At 46.5% G+C, this 27891-nt stretch overlaps 1 pseudogene; it reads right to left on the bottom strand.

Annotated features, from left to right (window-relative positions):
* Window positions 1–14: 14 nt before the first annotated feature.
* Window positions 15–23221, bottom strand: LOC144798055 (tudor and KH domain-containing protein-like; annotated as a pseudogene).
* Window positions 23222–27891: the final 4670 nt, after the last annotated feature.

The raw sequence follows: 27891 nt of genomic DNA, 5'->3' as shown, positions 1-27891 counted from the left end.
CTTTATGTTCAGCATTAATCGTCTTCAATGAGAATGATGTCATCCCCGCTTCCAGAGACAGAGGCCCCCTCTCGCTCGGTCTCTCTTGAGGAATCTTCCTGGTCACTGTCCGTTGAACTGAAGGATATGATGCTTGGACGCGAGTGGAGTCCAGACTTGGAGTCGCTGTCAAAAAACAGAGCTAGAAACAGAGTCCTCTGAAGACAAATAATAAAAACAGCCCTGGGGTGCAAAAGTACTGCTGTCCTCCAAGCTGCTCTCTAGCAGGCTTGAGCTTGTTGGGGAACATGTTGAGCTGTCCAGACTTGGGCAAGAAGAGCCAGCGCCACTACTGGGGACTTCTGTTGTCTCAGTTGAGGGTTCTATGCCTGGCATGACAGGTTCATCAATAGAACTTTCAGCATTGCTCACAAAAGTCCCGTTGAATTGCTTATAATCCTTTGCATCATCTAATGATACCATGCTAATGCCAGCTGCTAGGCTATTGGAGTCACACAGGATGTCAGATGGTGTGGAGATCTTTGTGGCATCCAAAACAAATGTGAAAGTCTGCTTCAGGGGGTAAGCTTCAGTTTCCACATCAGATCTGAGCAACTGGATGCCACAATCTGACAGACTTAGACAGGATAACGTAAGTGCTTCTTCTGGACTTTTTTTGGTCTACATTAACCCCTTCACTGCGGTGGCTATTCCACTGCAGTGCTAAGGGGGCGGGGAGGCCGCATGCTGGTGACGGAACCGCTCCATCACCAGCGTCGGTTGAGCTGTGCTCGTGATGGAGCGGTTCCGTCACGGCCCGCCCCGCTCAATAGAACGCTCAGCGCAGGCGCGGAATTCGCGCCGCGCATGAGCGTTCTATCGAGCTGGGCGGGCCATGACGGAACCGCTCCGTCATCAGCACAGCTCAACCGCGGCTGATGACGGAGCGGTTCCGTCATCAGCATGGGAGGGGTTAAACCGCTCAGAGAGCAACCTGTGACATACTCCAGTAGCTGCTGTAGCGATTCCGTATGCATCTCAGTCACAATTTGATCAGCTTGATCCTCAGCACCATCCTCATTTTGTTCTTCAACTGCAAAACCCAGACAAATTAGTTCCTGTCCAATATCCTGATCCTTTCCATTGATATTATCATACCGGCTGATGTGTGGCCAAGGGGAGGTCCCAGTCTGAGTGTAACTGGAAATCTTTGCAAGCAGTGGTTTCCATTTAGCACAGTGTGTGAGCCGATCAAATTCATCTAACGCGAGGGGGAGGAGCTACAACATCAACTAAGATGGCCGCATAGTCTCCCGGCTCCGCTGACCTCCGTCCTACACTCGCTTATCCTGTCGAATATCCTGATCTCCTGCCCCGGATTCGTGTGGGTGAACTAGTCGGCACCCCGATGGTGTGACCACGGAATTTTTCTGATGTTCTGGGGTGAAGTAACATCGAAAATGTTTTGAGGCCTAACCCAGACTGGAAGCCGGGGACTCGATTGCTGGTCTACCCGGGTCCAAAGTGAACAACAACGGACTAAGGAGAGCGGTTGGGTCCGGTCCTTGGCACTTTTGAAAATTTCTCTGGACTACTTTGCAACCATCTGCTGCCTGGTGCTGTACCTGAGGTGAGGTGACGGGTGGCGCGCGGTGCTGCGTCGCGGGGGGCCCCGGCCCGGAGGCCCGGCACTAGCACCGCTGGTGCCCCGGGGTGGGGGTCCCGCCGCGCGTTGCTGCGTGCTGCTAGCCGGTCCCTCAGGGCTTGTTTCTGCTCCGGCGTATCCTGCCCCGGAGAAGGCGCCTCTCCGTGGGGATCGTTATGTCTGCGGACGTATGGAACTTGGCGGAACAGACCCAATGTGGCCCTTCCTTGCGGATGGTAATGGCGGAACTTGCGGCACTTCACGCGACGGTGAGGGCCCAGGTCAATCATTTACTGTCGGCAGCAGATGGGATCATAGGACCGGGAGCAAGCCCTGACTTGATTTTTGAGACCTGGCAGCCGACCTGCCTCCTGTTTGGCGCCCTAGTGGCGCGTTTGGACCCGGTGCTGGAAGCTGTGCCTGCCACCGAAGGCATGGAACTCATCGTGTGTGCTGAGATTGGTGACTCTCTTACGTTCTCGGAAACATCGGTCCTACAGTTATCGGAACATTTCACTGCTTCCCTCATCCTGGACACTGTTGGCCCACGCTATAATATGTATCGGAACGAGTCGCACCCCCTCCCCAATCGGTCTCCCAAAATGGCGGATGTAACGATGCTTGGCTTCGGAGACGGGGTGAGGTACCGGGTTTTTAGGAAACCGTGGTGCCAGGGGACAACACCCGAAGACCTCTGAGTTCTCCCTTGTTCCGGACCACAGAAACAAGAGTCTTCTAGTCGCTGTCAGAGATCAAGTTTTTATTGGTAGCTACCAAGTAACACGTGTCCTAGAAGCACGACAAACACGGGTCATGTATTCTCAGGAGACTGTAAGTGTTCGTTTTTACAGAACCAGTCTTCTCCTTTTATACAGAAATAATGGCTTCAAGCAAGAATTCTTGAGTTTATGATATGGCTGTAAACATATTTCTGTAATAATACAAAGTGCGGCGTCACGTAAGCAAACCCACATTTTAGATGTCCAGTTCGTGACAGATTACCCAGCAAGATCCGGGACTCCCATCAGATATCGATGAAACACCAATAAAGGCAGGTACCACCCAGTCATAAAACTGGCCATAAAGAAGAAGTATGGACAGGTGCATGTTTGTAGAAAGCATGTTCTGTATGGGGTGAATGGTTTGTGGAATGTTATGTGTCGATAGTATCGTATTCGGCCACTGGGCGGGGAGCCGCCCAAACAGGTTTGGCTTAAGGCAATGGAGTCAGTTTGGACAGGTCAGGGGGAAGTCAGGGAAGGTGGACGTGTCCTTTTGGATCAAGCTCGACCTTTAATTGACTTAACATGAGGGCAAGAAGTAAGATGGATGCCGTTCACAAAATGGAGTCTAAGGGATTGGGACGGGAACTACGATTTAGGGGTGTTGGCTACCCTCGATTGTCACGCAAATACATATGAATGATGTCCTAATCATTATCGGTTCACGGACACTAAATTTGCCATGGTACGTTGATATTTTGTGACACGGGTATTGGACCTCGATATTGGGATAACAATAGGGTCCAGATTTTCAGAACCACAGACCCTCCTTTTGCCCTTATGTAAGGCAATAACTCATGTTAATCCGAGTCCAAATCTGTATGAAGGAATTCGTGGAGATGCTGCTGTAACATCATCCTGTTGCTTAGTTCGTCCCTTGACGCAGGCTTCCGTACACATGAAGTAGCACAGAGGCCACAGAGTGCAGGAGCGCACTGGACACATAGGCAGAACATAAACAGAACTGTTAAGATCATCCCAATGAATATTAGCGTTTTCCATCCCCAGGCAGCGATCAGTCCCCAGAACCACCCTAGCAAGGACCAATCCCCTTTCTCAACGTGAAGGGAACCAGATATTTCATGTAGTTTAGAGATGGCCTGGTATACTGTCGGTGCATTTTCAGGGATGAATATGCAACAACTGGATTGGATGACTCTACACACACCACCACGATCGGCGAGTATGATATCAAGGGCAATTCGGTTCTGAAGGGTCATAAGTCGATCCGACTGAAGCTCGGTTGTCAAATTGCCAAGTGCTCTGGCCGTTGTAGTCACGGCGGATTCAACTATCCTTGCTAACTGGCGAATATTCCTGCTGTTCACCATAGGCCCCCAAAACGGCAGAAAACCTTTTGTGAAGTCAGCAAATTCCTGACCCGCGGTGTCGTCTTTACTCACGACACCTCTAGCTGTCCTTGTCCGATGGTAATCTGCTCGGGCCGTGTAGGTAGGAGGCAGCAGAAATGAGATGAAGCACGTGCCTGAGAAGTCAGGGGGTAACCATGTATAGGCTTGGTCGTGGCAGACGAAATACGTGCCTTTGGCTGCTAAGAGTATAGGGGAAGTTCGGGAGGCGAGCACATATGTTTCTGTGCAAATGCTCTTTCCTAACTGTGCAGTGGGATCTCTACCAATACCTTGTAAACATAGGTGACCTCGGTGGGGCACTATCCAAACTGGGCGGGATTTCTTTGCTGCCTGGCTCTTGATCAGGTAAACGCCATGTTGGGTTACGTTCCAACGAGTGTATGGGGTCAGTTCGTCTTTGGGGATAGTCAGATATGTGTCGAACTCTCTACTCATATTTCTTATCCCTGCTATTAGTGCCTTGTTACTGGAATCGCTTTCAGTGGAACGGGTCGGGTATGGTTCTAGGGCGAATAGGAACATGGTCTGAAAAGCCCACAGAGAACCATAATAACTAAATGGCAGGATGAAGTATGGGATACCCTTATCCGTCGTGTGCGGCATGAGTCCGCATATCCAACAGTTTGATGTGTTCATTATAGACTGGTGTTGGTGTAGGAGTTGGATGAAAGAGTTATTTACAAATTCGAGCCTTCTGGCAGACTCGTGTTCAGGTAGAGGGTGAAAAGAATGTGGTGAGAGAGTGGGAGAAGGCGTCGGCAGAGTGTCATTTGAGAGTAGGGAAACTTGAAATACGAATAGAGCATAACCAATCAAAAGCATCACAGTGCTACACAGCATTAGAACACATATTATTAAAAATCTTTTCTTGGACAGTATAGTACACAATTGTTTTTTCAAAGTTCGTAAGTTTGACAGGTCTCTCTACCCTTGGAAACTCCATCCTCTACTTGCTGCCCGCGGTGGTAGGTTGATTCTGCCAGGGAGCGCGCTCCGTTCGGTCCGGGGTGACTCCCTCGGACCAACCAGAACCGTGGACCTAAAACTTCCTTGGTTGCACTCCCCACACTTCAACCGCGACCCTAGCAGCAGAACCGGATGGCGGTTCGAAAATCAAAAAAATGAGCTAGTTCCCTGGGACGAGAGAGCTGGAAGATAAAAATAGTTCTTGGGGGAAAAGGGAAATCACATTAGATCAAGGTTTTATTAGTCCCTGTGGCTGGATCTCAGGTTGTATCGTCGCTTCTCAGGTATGGTGTGGTCTTTAAACAATGTCTCAGGTTCGGTAGTGTCCAATTGCATAGATGGTGACACACGTCCTTGCAAAATACGATCACTCTCCTTTTCGGTACCAGTCTCTTTTAAACGTGCATCACTGAAGGGGATGGAACGAGGTACGGATTCGGTCTTAGAGTCGGCAAGTCCTTTATCGACCCACCGGTCGTATGGGAGGGGCAGAGAGACCCGTTTGCAATGGGTCCCATGCACCCAGTTCTTTTTGCCGTCCACCCGAATCGCTGATCTCGTGGAAAGAAGTACCAGGTATGGTCCGGTCCACCTCGGCTGTCCGTTGTTGGTGCGCTGGAAATTCCGCACCAATACCCACGTACCGGGTTTGATTGTATGACCTGGATCGTCAGAGGCTGGCGGAGAGGAACTGTGAACCTGTTGGTGTAAAACACGCAATTTAGCTGTCAATTCGCACAAATGATCAAGCAGTACGGGGTGTTCTATTTCACGGAGTTTCTTTGGTCTTGGCACGCCCCAGACGTTGGCTGGGCGGCCAAACACGATCTCGTGGGGGCTAAGACCTAATCTGGAATGGACGGTCATCCTAGTTGACAAGAGTGCTAGGGGCAAGGCGTCAGGCCATTTAAGACCTGTACTGGCTTGGATCTTGGCTAGCTTGAGTTTCAAAGTGCCATTGTAGCACTCTACTAATCCAGCTGATTGGGGGTGATTTGCAGCGTGGAATTTCTGGTGTATGCCTAGACATTCACACACTCTCTTCATCACTCGTCCTATGAATTCACTTCCATTATCACTCCAGACAATTCTAGGCATACCGAATCTCGGGAAGAACTCTTTGACAAGGGCTTTGGCAGTTGTCATAGCAGTATTGTCTTTAAGGGGGTACGCTTCCACCCATCTTGAAAAAGCGCAAACAACAACGAGCACATACTTTAGATTGTTGCACCTTTCCATGTGAATGAAATCGAGCTGCAAAACCTCGAACGGATACGTAGGAGGCGCAAAGTGACCTGCTGGAGTTGGAGTTCCTTTACGGGATTGTGTGTTAGGCATATCATACAGTTTCTGACCACATTTTCTGCATATTTTGGGATATTGCTATTCTGCCATACTGGGGCCAATAGCTTACATATTCCTTTCGAACTGATGTGTGCCATGCCGTGAGCCATTGTTACTACTGCAAGTACGTATGCATTAGGTAGTAGCCATCGCTGGTGTTACGATAATTCGACCCAACAACCATTCGCATCCAATCTACCCTTACTTTCTCTCCATTCATTCAACTCATTCTCAGTTGCCTCAGCTTGTATGCATTTTACGCTTTCAATGGTGTCCTCACACATTCCCACATCAGTAGTACATCCAGCGGGACCCGCAACATACATTCGACTCATCGTGTCCCTTGCGGTCTCTTTCGCAACCTCGTCTGCAAATGCATTCCCGCGGCCAATATCGTCTTGAATTTTCTTGTGTGCACTGCATTTCTTAATGGCAACCTGTAGTGGCATGGTCAGTGACTCAAGGAGCTCATGAACTAGCTGACCATGTTGTATCTTTGCACCATGTGAGGTAAGGAAACCACGTTCACACCATAATCTCCCAAAACTGTGAGCCACGCCAAAGGCGTATTGGCTGTCCGTGTACACATTCACTCGCTTTCCTTTTGCTAACACGCATGCTCTGGTAAGTGCAATGATTTCCGCAGCTTGTGCAGAGTTGTGGGAAATACGTGCGGTCTCTACAATGGTGTGTAATGTTGTTACAGCATATGCAGCAGTCGTATCACCATTCGGTAACTTGAAACATGAACCGTCAACCCATAAAGTATCATTGCATTCAGGAAGGGGTGTGTCCTGTAAGTCTACTCTCCCTTTTGTCTCTTCTTCTGTCCTAAAGCAGCAGTCATGTTTATCACTCTTGTCTGTTCCTGTCGGAATGGGTAATAACGTTGCGGGATTCAGTGTATCACACCTCTTTATGTGGATGTGGCTTGCTAGCAACGTCAGTTCGTAACTGGATAGTCGAGCACTAGTAAGGTGTTGTGTCTTCGTCCTGTTTAGTAAAATGTCTACTGCGTGCGGAACCATAACGATCAGAGTATTATTCATGACTAATCCAGCGGATTGTCGAATGCAGACAGCTGTTGCGGCGGTAGCCCTCAGACAACTTGGTAGTGCCTTAGCCACAGGATCCAGAGTTGCCGAAAAATACGCGCATGGGCGCTGTCTGTTCCCAAAATGTTGTGTTAAGACTGATAATGCACAACCTTCCTTCTCATGGACATATAATGTAAAAGGCTTACTGTAGTTGGGGTTTCCCAACACAGGGGCTGAACACAATGCATCACGCAATTTGTGAAAACTCGTCTGACAATCTTCAGACCAGGGCATAGGATTGGGCGTATCTTTACGGAGTAGTGCCAGCAAGGGTTTAGCTAGCAGTGAGAAATTCGGTATCCATTGTCTACAGTACGATGTAATGCCCAAAAAAACTCGAACTTCTCTCTGTATCCTTGGGGCCCTTAGTTCTGCAATTGCCTGTATTCTTTCTGGTGTCAGTCTCCTTCCCTCCTTCGACAAGACGTGACCTAAGTAGGTTATTTCTTGTCGGCAAAATTGTAGTTTGGAAAGGGAGACTTTGTGCTTCATGTCACATAAGTGATGCAATAATGATAACGTAGCTTTCTTGCAAATTTCTTCAGTGTCCGCAGCGATCAGCAGATCGTCTACGTACTGAATCAGAGTTGAACCACTTTGTAGAACAATCGTGTCTAGTTGTGTTTTCAGGGCCTGACTGAATATGGATGGACTTTCGCAGTAGCCTTGAGGAGCGCACTTGAAGCGGAAGCTTCGTCCTCCTAAATTAAATCCGAAAATATCTCTACTCTCCTCGGCAATCGGGATACTGAAGAAAGCGTTCTTCAGGTCAATCACCGAGAACCAATTTGCTGAAGCTGGAACCATTGTCAATAAAGCAGTAATGTCGGGGACGACTGGAAACTGTGGGATAACTATCTTGTTTACTTCTCTGAGGTCGATCACGAACCTATACAAAGGGGGTTGTGAAGGATCAGTACGTTTTAAGACGGGCAAAACCGGACTGTTGCAGACATTTCCTGTCGTTTCTCGATGACGTCTTTATCAATCAAATCATGAACAATTTTCAACAATGATTTTTCGCATTCGCTAGATATTTTGTATTGGGGAATACGTGGCAACTTAACGTCGGCTTTCAACGTTATGACATATGGTGTTATCTCCAAACGACCTACATCATTAGAACCATTAGCCCAGAGTATATCAGGAAGTGACAATAATTCAGTTGGAATATTTTCCTTTGATAAATACATCGAAGAAATGACCTTCTTGCCTAAAGTAAGTTGTACTCCCGAGGGAGAACAGTACAAGGTCGCATATAACCTTTTTAGTAAGTCCAAACCTAGCAAATTTTCACCACAACCTGTTGTCAAAATGAGGGGTGCTTCTAATTCGCATGGGCCAACAGAAAGAGACATAGGATTAGAGATCGGGTTTCTAACAGGGGCGCCAGAGAAACCTACTGAGACATTCATTTCGCCAGACAAAGGTGCGCCAGGAAGTTTCGAGTGCATGATAGAACTTTTTGTGGCACCAGTATCCAGCAGAAATGGCTCTGACACTCCTGAGGCTATTACCTCGACATAAGGTCCATTCTGATCTACCGGAACTGAGACAACTCCCTCTCTTTGTCCATGGCTGTCCTAGCAATCGTTACCCTCATTTTCGTGTTCAGCGTAATAGTCGTCAGCATAGTACTGAGCTGATTTAGACGATGAATTATTCTGTTGGTCAAAGCTATTCATGGACTTCTGAGGCGGAAAAGAAGTTATATTCTGAGTGAAATTTCCACGGCCTCTACCTCTAGGGGCATGTTGAACACCTCTCCCCCTTACACCTTGACCACCGTTTAAACGTCGTGCAAGAGCCGGACAATTATCCTTAAAATGACCCTCTTCTTTGCAATACGCACATTGATTCGGGCCATATGTAGGACGCTGGTGGGAAAACTCGTTACCTTGCGCGTTCCTCGAATACTGCTGTCGCAGTTGATAGTCGGACTGACTAGCCGTGCGAGGCGGATAGGCCTGCTGGAGGAGAACCTTAGTTTTCAAATCTTTCGTATTTTTATCTGCCTTGTCTAGCTCGTCTTTACGCCTATTCTCATAGTACTGGGCTGTAGCTAAAATCTGTGCTGACGTAGAGACAGCCCAAGCACTCTCAAAATCTTTTAGTTTATTACATAGTTCAGGGAGCAAATTATGTACGAACTTGTCCACAAACAATCTTTGGCCACCCTCGGTAGCCATATCTTGGCCACTGTGGTCGGTGAATGTTTCCTCAAATCTCGTGAAAAAGTCAGACACATTCTCATCTTTCTTTTGTTTACATGCTGATAGCTTGTCCCAATTTACGCGTACTTCAGGCATTATTGTCTTCATGTACGCTATAATTCTACCGGGAAGTTCAGCTATTAACGGCTCAGGTTTAAAACCACCGACTTGTCTAGCATCTGTAGTCGCAATGTTCGCCCATGAGTTACCTAGTTCCTGATCGTGATCCGTATGACGTATCTTGCTCCATAAAGGATGTGGAACAACGTTCCCAAATAACATATCTACATCTGCTAAATTCATTATACATGAGCTTGCAGTTTGCGATAACTCCTTATAATACCCAGTTGGGTTCTTACGAGGGTCAGGTAGTGACTGTTTGAGTGCTAATACTTCCGATCTTTTCCATGGGACATGTACCCATACACGCTGGAAATGGGGCAGAATTGGTGGATTAGCATTCGCATCACCTTCCCTCCAAACAGGAGGAACCTCTCTCATGGGGTACTGTTTCGCTCTTTTCCTACTAGACGTACCACATTCAGACGATGACCCAGAGTTACCACCTGTGCTTCGATATGATAATAATACCTCAACTGCTTTGTCGACATCGGGACCTACAATCATGCCTTCCCCGAATTTAAATCATATACTACACAACTTTCTACAGTTGCTCTCTTGACCATTATCTTCCAAATCCTCACACAGAAAAACACACATCTGTTCAAAAACATATCTGTGCGTCGGTTCATCCCATTGACGGAAAACGTTCATGACGGACTCTACATCATATCTGGCTGTATCCAGAGCCCAATTCCGTGCTAACTTATTCAGGCATTCCCTCTCTCGATAATCAGGCATTTGGCTTCGTAACTGTCTTAGTCCCGTATTAGGGGTCGTTTTAGGCGACCGAAAAAGTGGTGAAGGAATGTTAGTAATAATGCTGGCCGTTTTATGCCAGACGGAAGGTGAAAGTGGAGGAATAACTGGTGTCAGAACAGAGTCACGCAAAGCAGAAACAGAAGCGTTCGCAGAACTAGTATCGGAAGAAATAGAAGGTGCGCTAGGCGAAGTTGTAGAAGGAACAGTAGGAGAAATAGATGTGACTGGTGAGCCTTGAGGAGGCTGCACTAGAGAAATAGAAGCCAGCTGAAGAGTAGCTGGTGAGTGCTGTAGAGGAGCTGGTATAACAGCTACCAGAGGTGCAACTAAAGGTTGCGGAGGTGCTGTGGCATTTTGCGCATAGGGTGGTGGCGAACTCAGCAAATGCGCCATTAATGGATCTTTCTCACGCTCTTTTACTGTCTCTTGCTGAAGAGATGGTAAAACAGGATAGCATTTATCTATTGCCATTTTACGTTGCCTGTGCAACTGCTCACTTATTCGATCCTCTTCGCTGTCTTTAAATTTTTATCGCGGCTTGTATTACCGAAATACCCCTTTCCCTCTTATTCTTCTTTTCTAGTTTAATTGCCTTTTGTTTGGCCTCTTTACGCCATAAGCGGAAAGAGTCAAACATCGCCGGTCTGGCTTTCTTTTTGAACAGTTTGATCTCTAGGTTATCTAGAATTTCTGAGTCGAAACTACCATATTGGGGCCATTTTAAAACACCATCTTTACGGGTGTATTTTATCCACACTTAATTATATGTGATAGGACCTACGCCATATTTCACATAGAGCTCATACGTTGGAGTTCCAATTGGAGGAACCGGACACGAATCCTCTAATCGGGAGTCCCTATTATAACCAAGACAAAACAAGTTTCCAAGTCTGCTAAAACCAGGCATCTTCGCTCACTAGTCTAGCTTCAAACTTCAAAGGTTTATCTATTATGATATTTCTCGTGAAAACACGAGTCCTTCGGCTTTGGGGCTTGCAAGTGCCAAATCAAGTCGTATCTCCAGGATACCAAAAACTAAGGACAAACTAAGGACTGGGAGACGCTCCACTTATACTTAACTGAAGTATTTGAAGATCGGTGACGTCGCTAGAAGACTCGTCTATCGTTTCGCTCTACCAAGGATCACTGGGTCCAAAACAAGGCGATAGTCAGGGCAGCAGTCCTTCGTAGCCGTCGGGACGCGGGGAACCTCGCAGCAAAGACCTTCGGAACCACGTCGACATACAGGGGTCGCTGAAGTGGCTGGCCGTCCTCCGGCGGAATTTTCACACGAAGCTCCTCACGAACATCTGACTTGGACCGTCGCCGCTTGATATCGCCCCGAGTTGGGCGCCAATTGAGGTACCGGGTTTTTAGGAAACCGGTGGTGCCAGGGGACAACACCCGAAGACCTCTGAGTTCTCCCTTGTTCCGGACCACAGAAACAAGAGTCTTCTAGTCGCCGTCAGAGATCAAGTTTTTATTGGTAGCTACCAAGTAACACGTGTCCTAGAAGCACGACAAACACGGGTCATGTATTCTCAGGAGACTGTACGTGTTCGTTTTTACAGAACCAGTCTTCTCCATTTATACAGAAATAATGGCTTCAAGCAAGAATTCTTGAGTTTATGATATGGCTGTAAACATATTTCTGTAATAAGACAAAGTGCGGCGTCACGTAAGCAAACCCACATTTTAGATGTCCAGTTCGTGACAGATTACCCAGCAAGATCCGGGACTCCCATCAGATATCGATGAAACACCAATAAAGGCAGGTACCACCCAGTCATAAAACTGGCCATAAAGAAGAAGTATGGACAGGTGCATGTTTGTAGAAAGCATGTTCTGTATGGGGTGAATGGTTTGTGGAATGTTATGTGTCGATAGTATCGTATTCGGCCACTGGGCGGGGAGCCGCCCAAACAGGTTTGGCTTAAGGCAATGGAGTCAGTTTGGACAGGTCAGGGGGAAGTCAGGGAAGGTGGACGTGTCCTTTTGGATCAAGCTCGACCTTTAATTGACTTAACATGAGGGCAAGAAGTAAGATGGATGCCGTTCACAAAATGGAGTCTAAGGGATTGGGACGGGAACTACGATTTAGGGGTGTTGGCTACCCTCGATTGTCACGCAAATACATAGGAATGATGTCCTAATCATTATCGGTTCACGGACACTAAATTTGTCATGGTACGTTGATATTTTGTGACACGGGTATTGGACCTCGATATTGGGATAACAATAGGGTCCAGATTTTCAGAACCACAGGGGAGGGACATCGTTTGTGTAAGCCGTGTGCGTTGGGATCTGCTTTTCCTCTCCCGTTTGCTGGCCCAAGCTCCGGCTGCTTCTGTGTGACTTTTGACTTCCCGGGGATGGGGCTTTACTTATCCGAGGGACTCGGCAACTTTGATAGACGGGGCCAAGGCTGAGATTGTGGGTTGAATTGTTTATGATGGATCTATTGGTAACGGGACTGCTTCATTAACAGACGGATTCCGGGGCGGGGGGTTTGTGGTTTCCCCCGGGGCTTTTTGTATGGTGGACAACTTTATTGGTGCTGGCTTAGGGGGGCCCCCTTTGTTAGGGCGGGGGGGAGAGACCGGGAGCGCATAGACTATCGCCCTCCTCCACTTCCGCGTTGGGTGGGGTTTCCTTCCTTTCTTTCTCCTTTTTCTCTGTTTCTTCTATATTTCGGGTTTGGTTCTCGGGCGACAGGCACACTGCTGGGGGGGGGGGGCGTAGTCATCTGCAGGGGTGCAGGGTGGGGGGTTGGGGGAGGGGATTTTTCGTTTTTATTTTTGTTTCTATGGCCTTTTTTCTCTTCTCTTATCTTTCTTTGTCTTTTTCTTTTTCTGGGTCAGTGCAGTGGGTTTCCTTTGGTATCAATCACTGCTTTTTCATCTGTGCCTCAATTTTCGTGGTGTTCTCTGGGTCTTAGGGCAGGTGACTAGCAGGCGCGAATTGATCGTAATATTCCCTCATATCCTGAACCGCCTGTTCCAGCGCCATTGATTTGACCGATTACTGTTTACTGTTGACACGTTTTCTATTCTGCCTTCCGTTTTTCGCTGCTGGGAAATTGTTCGGCACCTGATCCTTCCATCCTATACTATAAAATGAAAACCTTTTACATCCTGTTTTTCTAATTGTGATGTTCAGTGACCAAGAGTACGCTAGCATGATGATTCTGCTCCCCGAGGTGCTGCATGTGATTAAAAATTGCTCTCTGTTAATCTAACTGCTTAGCGGCCAGCCCCAGGGGTTGTAGGCCCATACTTGTATTTGGTTGAAATGTCAATAAAGGTTCTCAAAAAAAAATAAAAAAAAATTCATCTAACGCTTCCTCAGACCACTCCCCATCGTTTGGTGCAACACCTGCAAGACTGCACTCAATGGCCTGAAATGGAAGGCTCAGAAAATCACTCCTGAGAACACGTAACTTCTCCAGCGGGGATTCTCCATTATCCCCAAAATCCACCAAGTAGAGATCCACATTTCCATTCTCCAAGAATCCAAGAACTTTTGCTCTATACCAGTACCGATCAGACGTGTAAACTGCAGCTACAATATCTCCCACATGGACATTCCGAAGAGAAAAAGCATCGCCTTCACTTTCATATAGTATGTCATGTCGCTTGTCAATTTGTCAAGGTGCAAGGAGCGTGTGCCCAGGAGCTGAATCCAGAAGTGATTGGGATTCTCAGAAGCTGAGACATAAACCTTGAGGTGCTCATCTGCTTTGAAGCTAAAGTCTGGGCTGGGGAAAAATTACTATTCCCACTCCAGCGAGTGCAACAGTAGGGAAAGCGCTAGATAGCGGAGGGGTAAAAATTACTATTCACACTCCAGAGAGTGCAACAGTAGGGAAAGCGCTGGATAGTGTAGGGGTAAAAATTACTATTCCCACCCACTCCAGTGTGTGCAACAGTAGAGAAAGCACTGGATAGCGGAGGGGTAAAATTTACTATTCCCACTCCAGTAAATGCAACAGTAGGGAAAGCGCTGGATAGCTTAGCGGTAAAAATTCTATTCCCACTCCAGTGAGTGCAACAGTAGGGAAAGCGCTGGATAGCGTAGGGGTAAAAATTACTATTCCCACCCACTCCAGTGAGTGCAACAGTAGGGAAAGCGCTTGATAGTGGAGGGGTAAAATTAATATTGCCACTCCAGTGAGTGCAACAGTAGGAAAAGTGCTGGATAGCGGAGGGGTAAAATTTACAATTCCCACTCCAGTGAGTGCAACAGTAGGAAAAGCGCGGGATATCGTAGGGGTAAAATTACTATTCCCACTCCAGAGAGTGCAGCAGTAGGGAAAGCGCTGGATAGCGTAGGGGTAAAAATTACTATTCCCACTCCATTGAGTGCAACAGTAGGGAACGCGCTGGATAGCGGAGGGGTAAAAATTACTATCAATATTTTTATTAAATTTAATTTCCAATCTTAACATAACTAATATATAAATGTAAATATATTATTATTAACAAAGATAATAGAAAATAATCAATTACACATTATTTAGCACTATTATATCCACTACACACGCCTAAAATTAAATACACAATTACATTTAATATTTACTAATTAATTAATGAATATTAATTTGTTAATATTTATTAATTAATCAATTACACATTATTTAGCACTATAATATCCACAACACACACCTAAAATTAATTACACAATTACATTTAATATTTAGTAATTAATTAATGAAAATTAATTTATTAATATGTATTAATTTATAAATAAAACATTAAATACTTGCCAGCTTGCACACTATTTACACATATAAACACCACAACACACACCTAAAATTAATTACAAAATTACAATTAATGATTACTAAATAATTGATGGTAATTAATTTTAAAATATTTAATAATTAATCAATAAAAAATGAATTACTCACCATCCTTCACACTATGTACACATACAAACACCACAACACACACCTATAATTAATTAAGCATTTAACCTAATTAATTATTAATTGACTAATTGAAATTAATTAACAACTAATTATTAATTAATACATTTACACATTAATTATTCAATTAATTTTATATAATTAAATTACTTCACATCCTATTCCCCTATAAACCCACAACCCGCTACGGAATTAATAACACAAAATTAAACTTAAAATAAATTAATAATTAAAAAAATTCAAAAACATAATAAAATGACAAACAATTCTTTTTCTGTTTTTTTTTCAGAGTAAACTTTTTTTAATCAATTTAAACTAACAAAAAATGGTACATTTCTTTTTTATGTATATATAGTTATTTCTTTTCGTTTTTTGCTTTGTAAACAGTCTTGAAACTTTAAACAAAATCTCTAGGCAAGAACCACATCTTATGGTTGCTCCGCTTGTGGAAAACCGAAACAGTCAGTCTACAAACTCGAACATGAACTGATCCTCACTTCCAATTCACATGAACCATAGCCCAAGGGCAAATAAATACACTTAATAAATAGACCTAAATGCCTTGGTAGTTTGGTTTGCCCTGTTCCCATCATGCACTGGGACAGGAACAGACTAATTTGCATATAGCCAAGTTCTGAGCTGGGATGGTGCAATGAGCTAAAAAACGGTGATGGATCAAGCCCTGATCTTTGGACTGGGTAAGAGTGGTCTGCTTAATTCAGGCACTCTGTTCATCACCACCCCCTTTTCTGAATCATCACCAGGAGCCCGTCGACTCAAAGCTCAAGGGAGCCAATTTGTAGAAACAAACGCAATGGGCCGCACACCGCTAGCCCCTACTCCGGATCGCCCCTAGGGACTCTGGTACATGGAGTTCTTGTGTGGTTCACCCTAGTGGGTGCAAGTAGGTACTTTTTGAACTGATGATCTATAGACCCGATACATGTCCCGGGTTTTTGGATGTCGCCCGACACATGGCTCGGGTTTCGGGATAACTTCCCTCATCAGTAGAGAAAAAAGTTATGGGTGGAAGAGAAGGACGCCAAGCAACCGTCAATGGCCTCGATGCCCTAACCGGCACGCAGGTGCTTCGTCCAGGAGCCCGTCGACTCAAATCTCAAGGGAGCCAATTTGTAGAAACAATCCCAATCGACCGCACACCGCTAGCCCCTCCTCCGGATCGCCCCTAGGGACTCTGGTACATGGAGTTCTTGAGTGGTTCACCCCAGTGGGTGCAAGTAGGTACTTGTTGAACTGATGATCTCTAGACCCGATACATGTCCCGGGTTTTTGGATGTCGCCCGAGACATGGCTCGGGTTTCGGGATAACTTCCCTCATCAGTAGAAAATAGTTAGGGGTGGAAGAGAAGGCCGCCAAGCAACTGTCAATGGCCTCGATGCCCGAACCGGCACGCAGGTGCGTCGTCCAGGAGCCCGTCGACTCAAAGCTCAAGGGAGGCAATTTGTAGAAACAATCGCAATGGACTGCACACCACTAGCCCCTCTCCGGATCACCCCTAGGGACTCTGGTACATGGAGGTCTTGAGAGTTTCCCCCCAGTGGGTGCAAGTAGGTACTTGTTGAACTGATGATCTCTAGACCCGATACATGTCCCGGTATTTTGGATGTCGCCCGAGACATGGCTCGGGTTTCGGGATAACTTCCCTCATCAGTATAGAAAATAGTTAGGGGTGGAAGAGAAGGCCGCCAAGCAACCGTCAATGGCCTCGATGCCCTAACAGGCACGCAGGTGCGTCGTCCAGGAGCCCGTCGACTCAAAGCTCAAGGGAGCCAATTTGTAGAAACAAACGCAATGGGCCGCACACCGCTAGCCCCTCCTCCGGATCGCCCCTAGGGACTCTGGTACATGGAGTTCTTGAGTGGTTCACCCCAGTGGTGCAAGTAGGTACTTTTTGAACTGATGATCTATAGACCCGATACATGTCCCGGGTTTTTGGATGTCGCCCGACACATGGCTCGGGTTTCGGGATAACTTCCCTCATCAGTAGAGAAAAAATTTATGGGTGGAAGAGAAGGCCGCCAAGCAACCGTCAATGGCCTCGATGCCCTAACCGGCACGCAGGTGCTTCGTCCAGGAGCCCGTCGACTCAAAGCTCAAGGGAGCCAATTTGTAGAAACAATCACAATGGACCGCACACCGCTAGCCCCTCCTCCGGATCGCCCCTAGGGACTCTGGTACATGGAGTTCTTGAGTGGTTCACCCCAGTGGGTGCAAGTAGGTACTTGTTGAACTGATGATCTCTAGACCCGATACATGTCCCGGGTTTTTGGATGTCGCCCGAGACATGGCTCGGGTTTCGGGATAACTTCCCTCATCACTAGAGAAAATAGTTAGGGGTGGAAGAGAAGGCCGCCAAGCAACTGTCAATGGCCTCGATGCCCGAACCGGCACGCAGGTGCGTCGTCCAGGAGCCCGTCGACTCAAAGCTCAAAGGAGCAAATTTGTAGAATCAATCTCAATGGACCGCACACCGCTAGCCCCTCCTCCGGATCGCCCCTAGGGACTCTGGTACATGGAGTTCTTGAGTGGTTCACCCCAGTGGGTGCAAGTAGGTACTTGTTGAACTGATGATCTCTAGACCCGATACATGTCCTGGGTTTTTGGATGTCGCCCGAGACATGGCTCGGGTTTCGGGATAACTTCCCTCATCAGTAGAGAAAATAGTTAGGGGTGGAAGAGAAGGCCGCCAAGCAACCGTCAATGGCCTCGATGCCCGAACCGGCACGCAGGTGCTTCGTCCAGGAGCCCGTCGACTCAAAGCTCAAGGGAGCCAATTTGTAGAAACAATCGCAATGGACCGGACACCGCTAGCCCTTCCTCCAGATCGCCCCTAGGGACTCTGGTACATGGAGTTCTTGAGTGGTTCACCCCAGTGGGTGCAAGTAGGTACTTGTTGAACTGATGATCTCTAGACCCGATACATGTCCCGGGTTTTTGGATGTCGCCCTAGACATGGCTCGGGTTTCGGGATAACTTGCCTCATCAGTAGAGAAAATAGTTAGGGGTGGAAGAGAAGGCCGCCAAGCAACCGTCAATCGCCTCGATGCCCGAACCGGCACGCAGGTGCGTCGTCCAGGAGCCCGTCTACTCAAAGCTCAAGGGAGCCAATTTGTAGAAACAATCGCAATGGACCGCACACCGCTAGCTCCTCCTCCGGATCGCCCCTAGGGACTCTGGTAAACGGAGTTCTTGAGTGGTTCACCCCAGTGGGTGCAAGTAGGTACTTGTTGAACTGATGATCTCTAGACCCGATACATGTCCCGGGTTTTTGGATGTCGCCCGAGACATGGCTCGGGTTTCGGGATAACTTGCCTCATCAGTAGAGAAAATAGTTAGGGGTTGAAGAGAAGGCCGCCAAGCAACCGTCAATGGCCTTGCAATTGTGTCTAGTGTAATGGCACATTTCAAATCACTGTGAACAGCCTACAGGGATATATGCAGAATTCCTCGAAGACCAGAACCTCTAGACGGGCCATGAGGGATTGGGAAGAGTAAGAAAAAGTGACATTTGTTGCAAGATTCAAATAAGATAAAGCTCAGCAAGCATGTGAAATGCTCTGTTGGGCCCTACCACTGACCTAATGGAGGTACTGGCATATTAGAATGCCTCCCTGTTTCTCACAAGTCCCTATTTACTCCAGGGGAATAAAATAGGAACCACACGCTACTAACATATGGCAAACAGACATTGCACCACACATCTAACATGGTGCACAAACCAAGAATTAAACAGGAAGCATTCTAATGCAGAGATGCAATGATGGCAGGGGTTTAACAAGAACCAAAGTCCTGAGATATTTTAGGGAAACCCATACACGTCAATGGGTAAATAGTGCAACAGTAAGCATTTAAAATGCTGGGTCTGCACAATTCTATTCCGGTTCTTTAAACCTTGGTTTCCAGTCACCGCTCCAACGTGCCCAGGACTTCACTCCGTAACCAAAATGTTCCCAAAGATTGGAGCAGCGATGGAGGTGCTTCTGAAAGGTTCACAATGTGGGAGAAGGGCAATGATGGCCAAGATGTGCCCCCAAAATAGCAGTATTACTAGACTAGGATTGGGATGGATTGCACAGCAGTATCAGAAATTAAAGGCAATTTGCTGAACATTTTGGGGTAAAAGAGGAGGCAACATTGCCTCATATTAATGATACTCTGAATAAAAACGTCCAGCTAATTTAGACAGACAACTTGCATTAAAGAAAGCTTGAGTTAGACAACATGTATGTGGTGTTTAAATCCTTTAGGAAAGAAGAGGGCACAATTGGATTTCAGTGTATGATGAGGTGTGAGGGTCAAGCTATATAAGGTTAACTTAACACCATCTCGTAAATAATTAAACTATTCAGTACAGAAACAAGATTTGTCTAGGGTACAAAGTTAGTACGTTGTTATAATTTATATCAGCACTTGGGCCTGCAGAGGGAAAGCCTGATCTAAATGTTCCTTACTGCTGAGCAACAACGATGAAAAAATAGTGTTTTGTGAGTCAGGGTCTGCACTTGGTGCAGACACCTGCACTTGGTCAAATGCCACAACTAAATCAGACTTGAGAGGAGTACAGAACAGGAACATAGCTGACAGGCCACATTTTGGAAGACTATCACTGGCAGAGTCCTTCCTTTGACTTCTGTTCATCAAGGATAATGTCACAACCCAGTCCCTTTGGTGAAAAGCAGCAGACCATCAATCCCCACAATGACCGCTTTATTGCAGACGCCCGTGGGATGTCAGTCATTAAGTCAAACAGAACCAAGGACCGGATCTAGACAGGCTGATATGGAGATCTTCGTCCAGAAAGTCTGCCTCTTGCATGTCTTCTTTATGTTCAGCATTAATCGTCTTCAATGAGAATGATGTCATCCCCGCTTCCAGAGACAGAGGCCCCCTCTTGCTCGGTCTCTCTTGAGGAATCTTCCTGGTCACTGTCCGTTGAACTGAAGGATATGAAGACAAATAATAAAAACAGCCCTGGGGTGCAAAAGTACTGCTGTCCTCCAAGCTGCTCTCTAGCAGGCTTGAGCTTGTTGGGGAACATGTTGAGCTGTCCAGACTTGGGCAAGAAGAGCCAGCGCCACTACTGGGGACTTCTGTTTTCTCAGTTGAGGGTTCTATGCCAGGCATGACAGGTTCATCAATAGAACTTTCAGCATTGCTCACAAAAGTCCCGTTGAATTGCTCATAATCCTTTGCATCATCTAATGATACAATGCTAATGCCAGCTGCTAGGCTATTGGAGTCACACAGGATGTCAGATGGTGTGGAGATCTTTGTGGCATCCAAAACAAATGTGAAAGTCTGATTCAGGGGGTAAGCTTCAGTTTCCACATCAGATCTGAGCAACTGGATGCCACAATCTGACAGACTTAGACAGGATAACGTAAGTGCTTCTTCTGGACTTTTTTTGGTCTGCATTAAACTGCTCAGAGAGCAACCTGTGACATACTCCAGTAGCTGCTGTAGCGATTCCGTATGCATCTCAGTCACGATTTGATCAGCTTGATCCTCAGCACCATCCTCATGTTGTTCTTCAACTGCAAAACCCAGACAAATTAGTTCCTGTCCAATATCCAGATCCTTTCCATTGATATTATCATACCGGCTGATGTGTGGCCAAGGGGAGGTCCCAGTCTGAGTGTAAGTGGAAATCTTTGCAAGCAGTGGTTTCCATTCAGCACAGTGTGTGAGCCGATCAAATTCATCCAACGCTTCCTCAGACCACTCCCCATCGTTTGGTGCAACACCTGCAAGACTGCACTCAATGGCCTGAAATGGAAGGCTCAGAAAATCACTCCTGAGAACACGTAACTTCTCTAGCGGGGATTCTCCATTATCCCCAAAATCCACAAAGTAGAGATCCACATTTCCATTCTCCAATAATCCAAGAACTTTTGCTCTATACCAGTACCGATCAGAGGTGTAAACTGCAGCTACAATATTTCCCACATGGACATTCCGAAGAGAAAAAGCATCGCCTTCACTTTCATATAGGTATGTCATGTCGCTTGTCAATTTGTCAAGGAGCGTGTGCCCAGGAGCTGGATCCAGAAGTGATTGGGATTCTCAGAAGCTGAGACATAAACCTCGAGGTGCTCATCTGCTTTGAAGCTAAAGTCTGGGCTCGGGAATAATTACTATTCCCAATCCAGAGAGTGCAGCAGTAGGGAAAGCGCTGGATAGCGTAGGGGTAAAAATTACTATTCCCACCCACTCCAGTGAGTGCAACAGTAGGGAAAGCACTGGATAGCGGAGGGGTAAAATTTACTATTCCCACTCCAGTGAGTGCAAGAGTAGGGAAAGCGCTGGATAGCTTAGCGGTAAAAATTCTATTCCCACTCCAGTGAGTGCAACAGTAGGGAAAGCGCTGGATAGCGTAGGGGTAAAAATTACTATTCCCACCCACTCCAGTGAGTGCAACAGTAGGGAAAGCGCTTGATAGTGGAGGGGTAAAATTACTATTGCCACTCCAGTGAGTGCAACAGTAGGAAAAGCACTGGATAGCGGAGGGGTAAAATTTACAATTCCCACTCCAGTGAGTGCAACAGTAGGAAAAGCACTGGATATCGTAGGGGTAAAATTACTATTCCCACTCCAGTGAGTGCAACAGTAGGGAAAGCGCAGGATCCCAAAACAATAAAAAACAGAACTATCAATATTTTTATTAAATTTAATTTCCAATTTTAACATAATTAATATATAAATGTAAATATATTATTAACAAAGATAATAACAAATAATCAATTACACATTATTTAGCACTATTATATCCACTACACACACCTAAAATTAAATACACAATTACATTTAATATTTAGTAATTAATTAATGAAAATTAATTTATTAATATGTATTAAATTATAAATAAAACATTAAATACTTACCAGCTTGCACACTATTTACACATATAAACACCACAACACACACCTAAAATTAATTACAAAATTACAATTAATAATTACTAAATAATTAATGATAATTCATTTTAAAATATTTAATAATTAATCAATAAAAAATTAATTACTCACTACCCTTCACACTATGTACACATACAAACACCACAACACACACCTATAATTAATTAAACATTTAACATAATTAATTATTAATTGACTAATTGAAATTAATTAACAACTAATTATTAATTAATACATTTACACATTAATTATTGAATTAATTTTATACAATTAAATTACTTCCCATCCTATTCCCCTATAAACCCACAACCCGCTACGGAATTAATAACACAAAATTAAACTTAAAATAAATTAATAATTAAAAAAATCAAAAACATATAATAAAATGACTAACAATTCTTTTTCTTTTTTTTCAGAGTAAACTTTTTTTAATCAATTTAAACTAACAAAAAATGGTACATTTCTTTTTTATGTATATATAGTTATTTCTTTTCGTTTTATGCTTTGTAAACAGTCTTGAAACTTTAAACAAAATCTCTAGGCAAGAACCACATCTTATGGTTGCTCCGCTTGTGGAAAACCGAAACAGTCAGTCTACAAACTCGAACATGAACTGATCCTCACTTCCAATTCACATGAACCATAGCCCAAGGGCAAATAAATACACTTAATAAATAGACTTAAATGCCTGCATGGAGGCATTGTTTAATAAAGGCTAGAGAAAGAGTCCTTGACAACAAAAGCACCAGTGTGGAGGTGCTTAGTGATGGAAAGGCAGGTTTAGCTTAAAAATCATGAATATTTGAAAAAATAAAGACCAGCACTTCAGATTCTACATCAAAAGGCTTGAGGGGGTCAATAATAGAACTCATTGCTGAAGAGAAAACTAGTGTAATGGCACAGAAAAAATCGCAATGGAGCGCACAACCGCTAGCCCTTCCTCCGGATCGCCCCTAGGGACTCTGGTACATGGAGTTCTTGAGTGGTTCACCCCAGTGGGTGCAAGTAGGCACTTGTTGCACTGATGATCTCTAGACCCAATACATGTCCCAGGTTTTTGATTTTCGCTTACGACATGGCTCGGGTTTCGGGATAACTTCCCTCATCAGTAGAGAAAATAGTTAGGGGTGGAAGAGAAGGCCGCCAAGCAACCATCAATGGCATCGATGCCCGAACCGGCACGCAGGTGCGTCGTCCAGGAGCCCGTCGACTCAAAGCTCAAGGGAGCCAATTTGTAGAAACAATCACAATGGACCGCACTGCTAGCCCCTCCTCCGGATCGCCCCTAGGGACTCTGGTACAGGGAGTTCTTGAGTGGTTCACCCCAGTGGGTGCAAGTTGGTACTTGTTGAACTGATGATCTCTAGACCCGATACATGTCCCGGGTTTTTGGATGTCGCCCGAGACATGGCTCGGGTTTCGGGATAACTTCCCTCATCAGTGGAGAAAATAGTTAGGGGTGGAAGAGAAGGCCGCCAAGCAACAGTCAATGGCCTCGATGCCCGAACCGGCACGCAAGTGCGTCGTCCAGGAGCCCATCGACTCAAAGCTCTAGGGAGACAATTTGTAGAATCAATCGCAATGGACCGCACACCGCTAGCCCCTCCTCCGGATCGCCCCTAGGGACTCTGGTACATGGAGTTCTTGAGTGGTTCACCCCAGTGGGTGCAAGTAGGTACTTGTTGAACTGATGATCTCTAGACCCGATACATGTCCCGGGTTTTTGGATGTCGCCCGAGACTTGGCTCGGGTTTCGGGATAACTTCCCTCATCAGTAGAGAAAATAGTTAGGGGTGGAAGAGAAGGCCGCCAAGCAACTGTCAATGGCCTCAATGCCCGAACCAGCACGCAGGTGCGTTGTCCAGGAGCCCGTCGACTCAAAGCTCAAGGGAGCAAATTTGTAGAAACAATCGCAATGGACCGCACACCGCTAGCCCCTCCTCCGGATCGCCCCTAGGGACTCTGGTACATGGAGTTCTTGAGTGATTCACCCCAGTGGGTGCAAGTAGGTACTTGTTGAACTGATGATCTCTAGACCCGATACATGTCCCGGGTTTTTGGATGTCGCCCGAGACATGGCTCGGGTTTCGGGATAACTTCCCTCATCAGTAGAAAATAGTAAGGGGTGGAAGAGAAGGCCGCTAAGCAACTGTCAATGGCCTCGATGCCCGAACCGGCACGCAGGTGCGTCGTCCAGGAGCCCGTCGACTCAAAGCTCAAGGGAGCCAATTTGTAGAAACAATCGCAATGGACCGCACTCTGCTAGCCCCTCCTCCGGATCGCCCCTAGGGACTCTGGTACATGGAGTTCTGGAGTGGTTCACCCCAGTGGGTTCAAGTAGGTACTTGTTGAACTGAAGATCTCTAGACCCGATACATGTCCTGGGTTTTTGGATGTCGCCTGAGACATGGCTCGGGTTTCGGGATAACTTCCCTCATCAGTAGAGAAAATAGTTAGGGGTGGAAGAGAAGGCCGCCAAGCAACCGTCAATGGCCTCGATGCCCGAACCGGCACGCAGGTGCGTCGTCCAGGAGCCCGTCGACTCAAAGCTCAAGGGAGCCAATTTGTAGAAACTATCGCAATGGACCGGACACCGCTTGCCCCTCCTCCAGATCGCCCCTAGGGACTCTGGTACATGGAGTTCTTGAGTGGTTCACCCCAGTGGGTGCAAGTAGGTACTTGTTGAACTGATGATCTCTAGACCCGATACATGTCCCGGGCTTTTGGATGTCGCCGTAGACATGGCTCGGGTTTCGGGATAACTTCCCTCATCAGTAGAGAAAATAGTTAGGGGTGGAAGAGAAGGCCGCCAAGCAACCGTCAATCGCCTCGATGCCCGGACCGGCACGCAGGTGCGTCGTCCAGGAGCCCATCGACTCAAAGCTCAAGGGAGCCAATTTGTAGAAACAATCGCAATGGACCGCACACCGCTAGCTCCTCCTCCGGATCGCCCCTAAAGACTCTGTTAAATGGAGTTCTTGAGTCGTTCACCCCAGTGGGTGAAAGTAGGTACTTGTTGAACTGATGATCTCTAGACCCGATACATGTCCCGAGTTTTTGGATGTCGCCTGAGACATGGCTCGGGTTTCGGGATAACTTCCCTTATCAGTAGAGAAAATAGTTAGGGGTGGAAGAGAAGGCCGCCAAGCAACCGTCAATGGCCTCGATGCCCTAACCGGCACGCAGGTGCGTCGTCCAGGAGCCCGGCGACTTAAAGCTCAATGGAGCCAATTTGTAGAAACGATCGCAATGGACCGCACACCTCTAGCCCCTCCTCCGGATCGCCCCTAGGGATTCTGGTACATGGAGTTCTTGAGTGGTTCACCCCAGTGGGTGCAAGTAGGTACTTGTTGAACTGAGGATCTCTAGACCCGATACATGTCCCGGGTTTTTGGATGTCGCCTGAGACATGGCTCGGTTTCGGGATAACTTCCCTCATCAGTAGAGAAAATAGTTAGGGGTGGAAGAGAAGGCCGCCAAGCAACCGTCAATGGCCTCGATGCCCTAACCGGCACGCAGGTGCGTCGTCCAGGAGCCCGTCGACTTAAAGCTCAATGGAGCCAATTTGTAGAAACAATCGCAATGGACCGCACACCGCTAGCCCCTTCTCCGGATCGCCCCTAGGGACTCTAGTACATGGAGTTCTTGAGTGGTTCACCCCAGTGGGTGCAAGTAGGTACTTGTTGAACTGATGATCTTTAGACCCGATACATGTCCTGGGTTTTTGGATGTCGCCCGAGACATCGCTCGGGTTTCGGGATAACTTCCCTCATCAGTATAGAAAATAGTTAGGGGTGGAAGAGAAGGCCGCCAAGCAACTGTCAATGGCCTCGATGCCTGAACCGGCACGCAGGTGCGTCGTCCAGGAGACCGTCGACTCAAAGCTCAAGGGAGCCAATTTGTAGAAACAATCGCAATGGTCCGCACACCGCTAGCCCCTCCTCCGGATCGCCCCTAGGGACTCTGGTACATGGTGTTCTTGAGTGGTTCACCCCAGTGGGTGCAAGTAGGTACTTGTTGAACTGATGATCTCTAGACCCGATACATGTCCTGGGTTTTTGGATGTCGCCCGAGACATGGCTCGGGTTTCGGGATAACTTCCCTCATCAGTAGAGAAAATAGTTAGGGGTGGAAGAGAAGGCCGCCAAGCAACCGTCAATGGCCTGGATGCCCGAACCGGCACGCAGGTGAGTCGTCCAGGAGCCTGTCGACTCAAAGCTCAAGGGAGCCAATTTGTAGAAACAATCGCAATGCACCGGACACCGCTAGCCCCTCCTCCAGATCGCCCCTATGGATTCTGGTACATGGAGTTCTTGAGTGGTTCACCCCAGTGGGTGCAAGTAGGTACTTGTTGAACTGATGATCTCTAGACCCGATACATGTCCCGGGTTTTTGGATGTCGCCCGAGACATGACTCGGGTTTCGGGATAACTTCCCTCATCAGTAGAGAAAATAGTTAGGGGTGGAAGAGAAGGCGGCCAAGCAACCGTCAATCGCCTCGATGCCCGAACCGGCACGCAGGTGCGTCGTCCAGGAGCCCATCGACTCAAAGCTCAAGGGAGCCAATTTGTAGAAACAATTGCAATGGACCGCACACCGCTAGCTCCTCCTCCGGATCGCCCCTAAAGACTCTGGTAAATGGAGTTCTTGAGTGGTTCACCCCAGTGGGTGAAAGTAGGTACTTGTTGAACTGATGATCTCTAGACCCGATACATGTCCCGAGTTTTTGGATGTCGCCCGAGACATGGCTCGGGTTTCGGGATAACTTCCCTCATCAGTAGAGAAAATAGTTAGGGGTGGAAGAGAAGGCCGCCAAGCAACCGTCAATGGCCTTGTGATTGTGTCTAGTGTAATGGCACATTTCAAATCACTGTGAACAGCCTACAGGGATATATGCAGAATTCCTCGAAGACCAGAACCTCTAGACGGGCCATGAGGGATTGGGAAGAGTAAGAAAAAGTGACATTCGTTGCAAGATTCAAATAAGATAAAGCTCAGCAAGCATGTGAAATGCTCTGTTGGGCCCTACCACTGACCTTATGGAGGTACTGGCATATTAGAATGCCTCCCTGTTTCTCACAAGTCCCTATTTACTCCAGGGGAATAAAATAGGAACCACATGCTACTAACATATGGCAAACAGACATTGCACCACACATCTAACATGGTGCACAAACCAAGAATTAAACAGGAAGCATTCTCATGCAGAGATGCAATGATGGCAGGGGTTTAACAAGAACCAAAGTCCTGAGATATTTTAGGGAAACCCATACACGTCAATGGGTAAATAGTGCAACAGTAAGCATTTAAAATGCTGGGTCTGCACAATTCTATTCTGGTACTTTAAACCTTGGTTTCCAGTCACCGCTCCAACGTGCCCAGGACTTCACTCCGTAACCAAAATGTTCCCAAAGATTGGAGCAGCGATGGAGGTGCTTCTGAAAGGTTCACAATGTGAGAGAAGGGCAATGATGGCCAAGATGTGCCCCCAAAATAGCAGTATTACTAGACTAGGATTGGGATGGATTGCACTGCAGTATCAGAAATTAAAGGCAATTTGCTGAACATTTTGGGGTAAAAGAGGAGGCCACATTGCCTCATATTAATGATACTCTGAATAAAAAAATACGTCCAGCTAATTTAGACAGACAACTTGCATTAAAGAAAGCTTGAGTTAGACAACATGTATGTGGTGTTTAAATCCTTTAGGAAAGAAGAGGGCACAATTGGATTACAGTGTAGGATGA

The sequence above is a fragment of the Lissotriton helveticus genome, chromosome 12 (genome assembly GCF_964261635.1).
Source record: "Lissotriton helveticus chromosome 12, aLisHel1.1, whole genome shotgun sequence".
NCBI lineage: Eukaryota > Metazoa > Chordata > Amphibia > Caudata > Salamandridae > Lissotriton > Lissotriton helveticus.
Note: the sequence above shows the minus strand (reverse complement) of the source record. Positions and strands in the feature narration are given on the sequence as shown.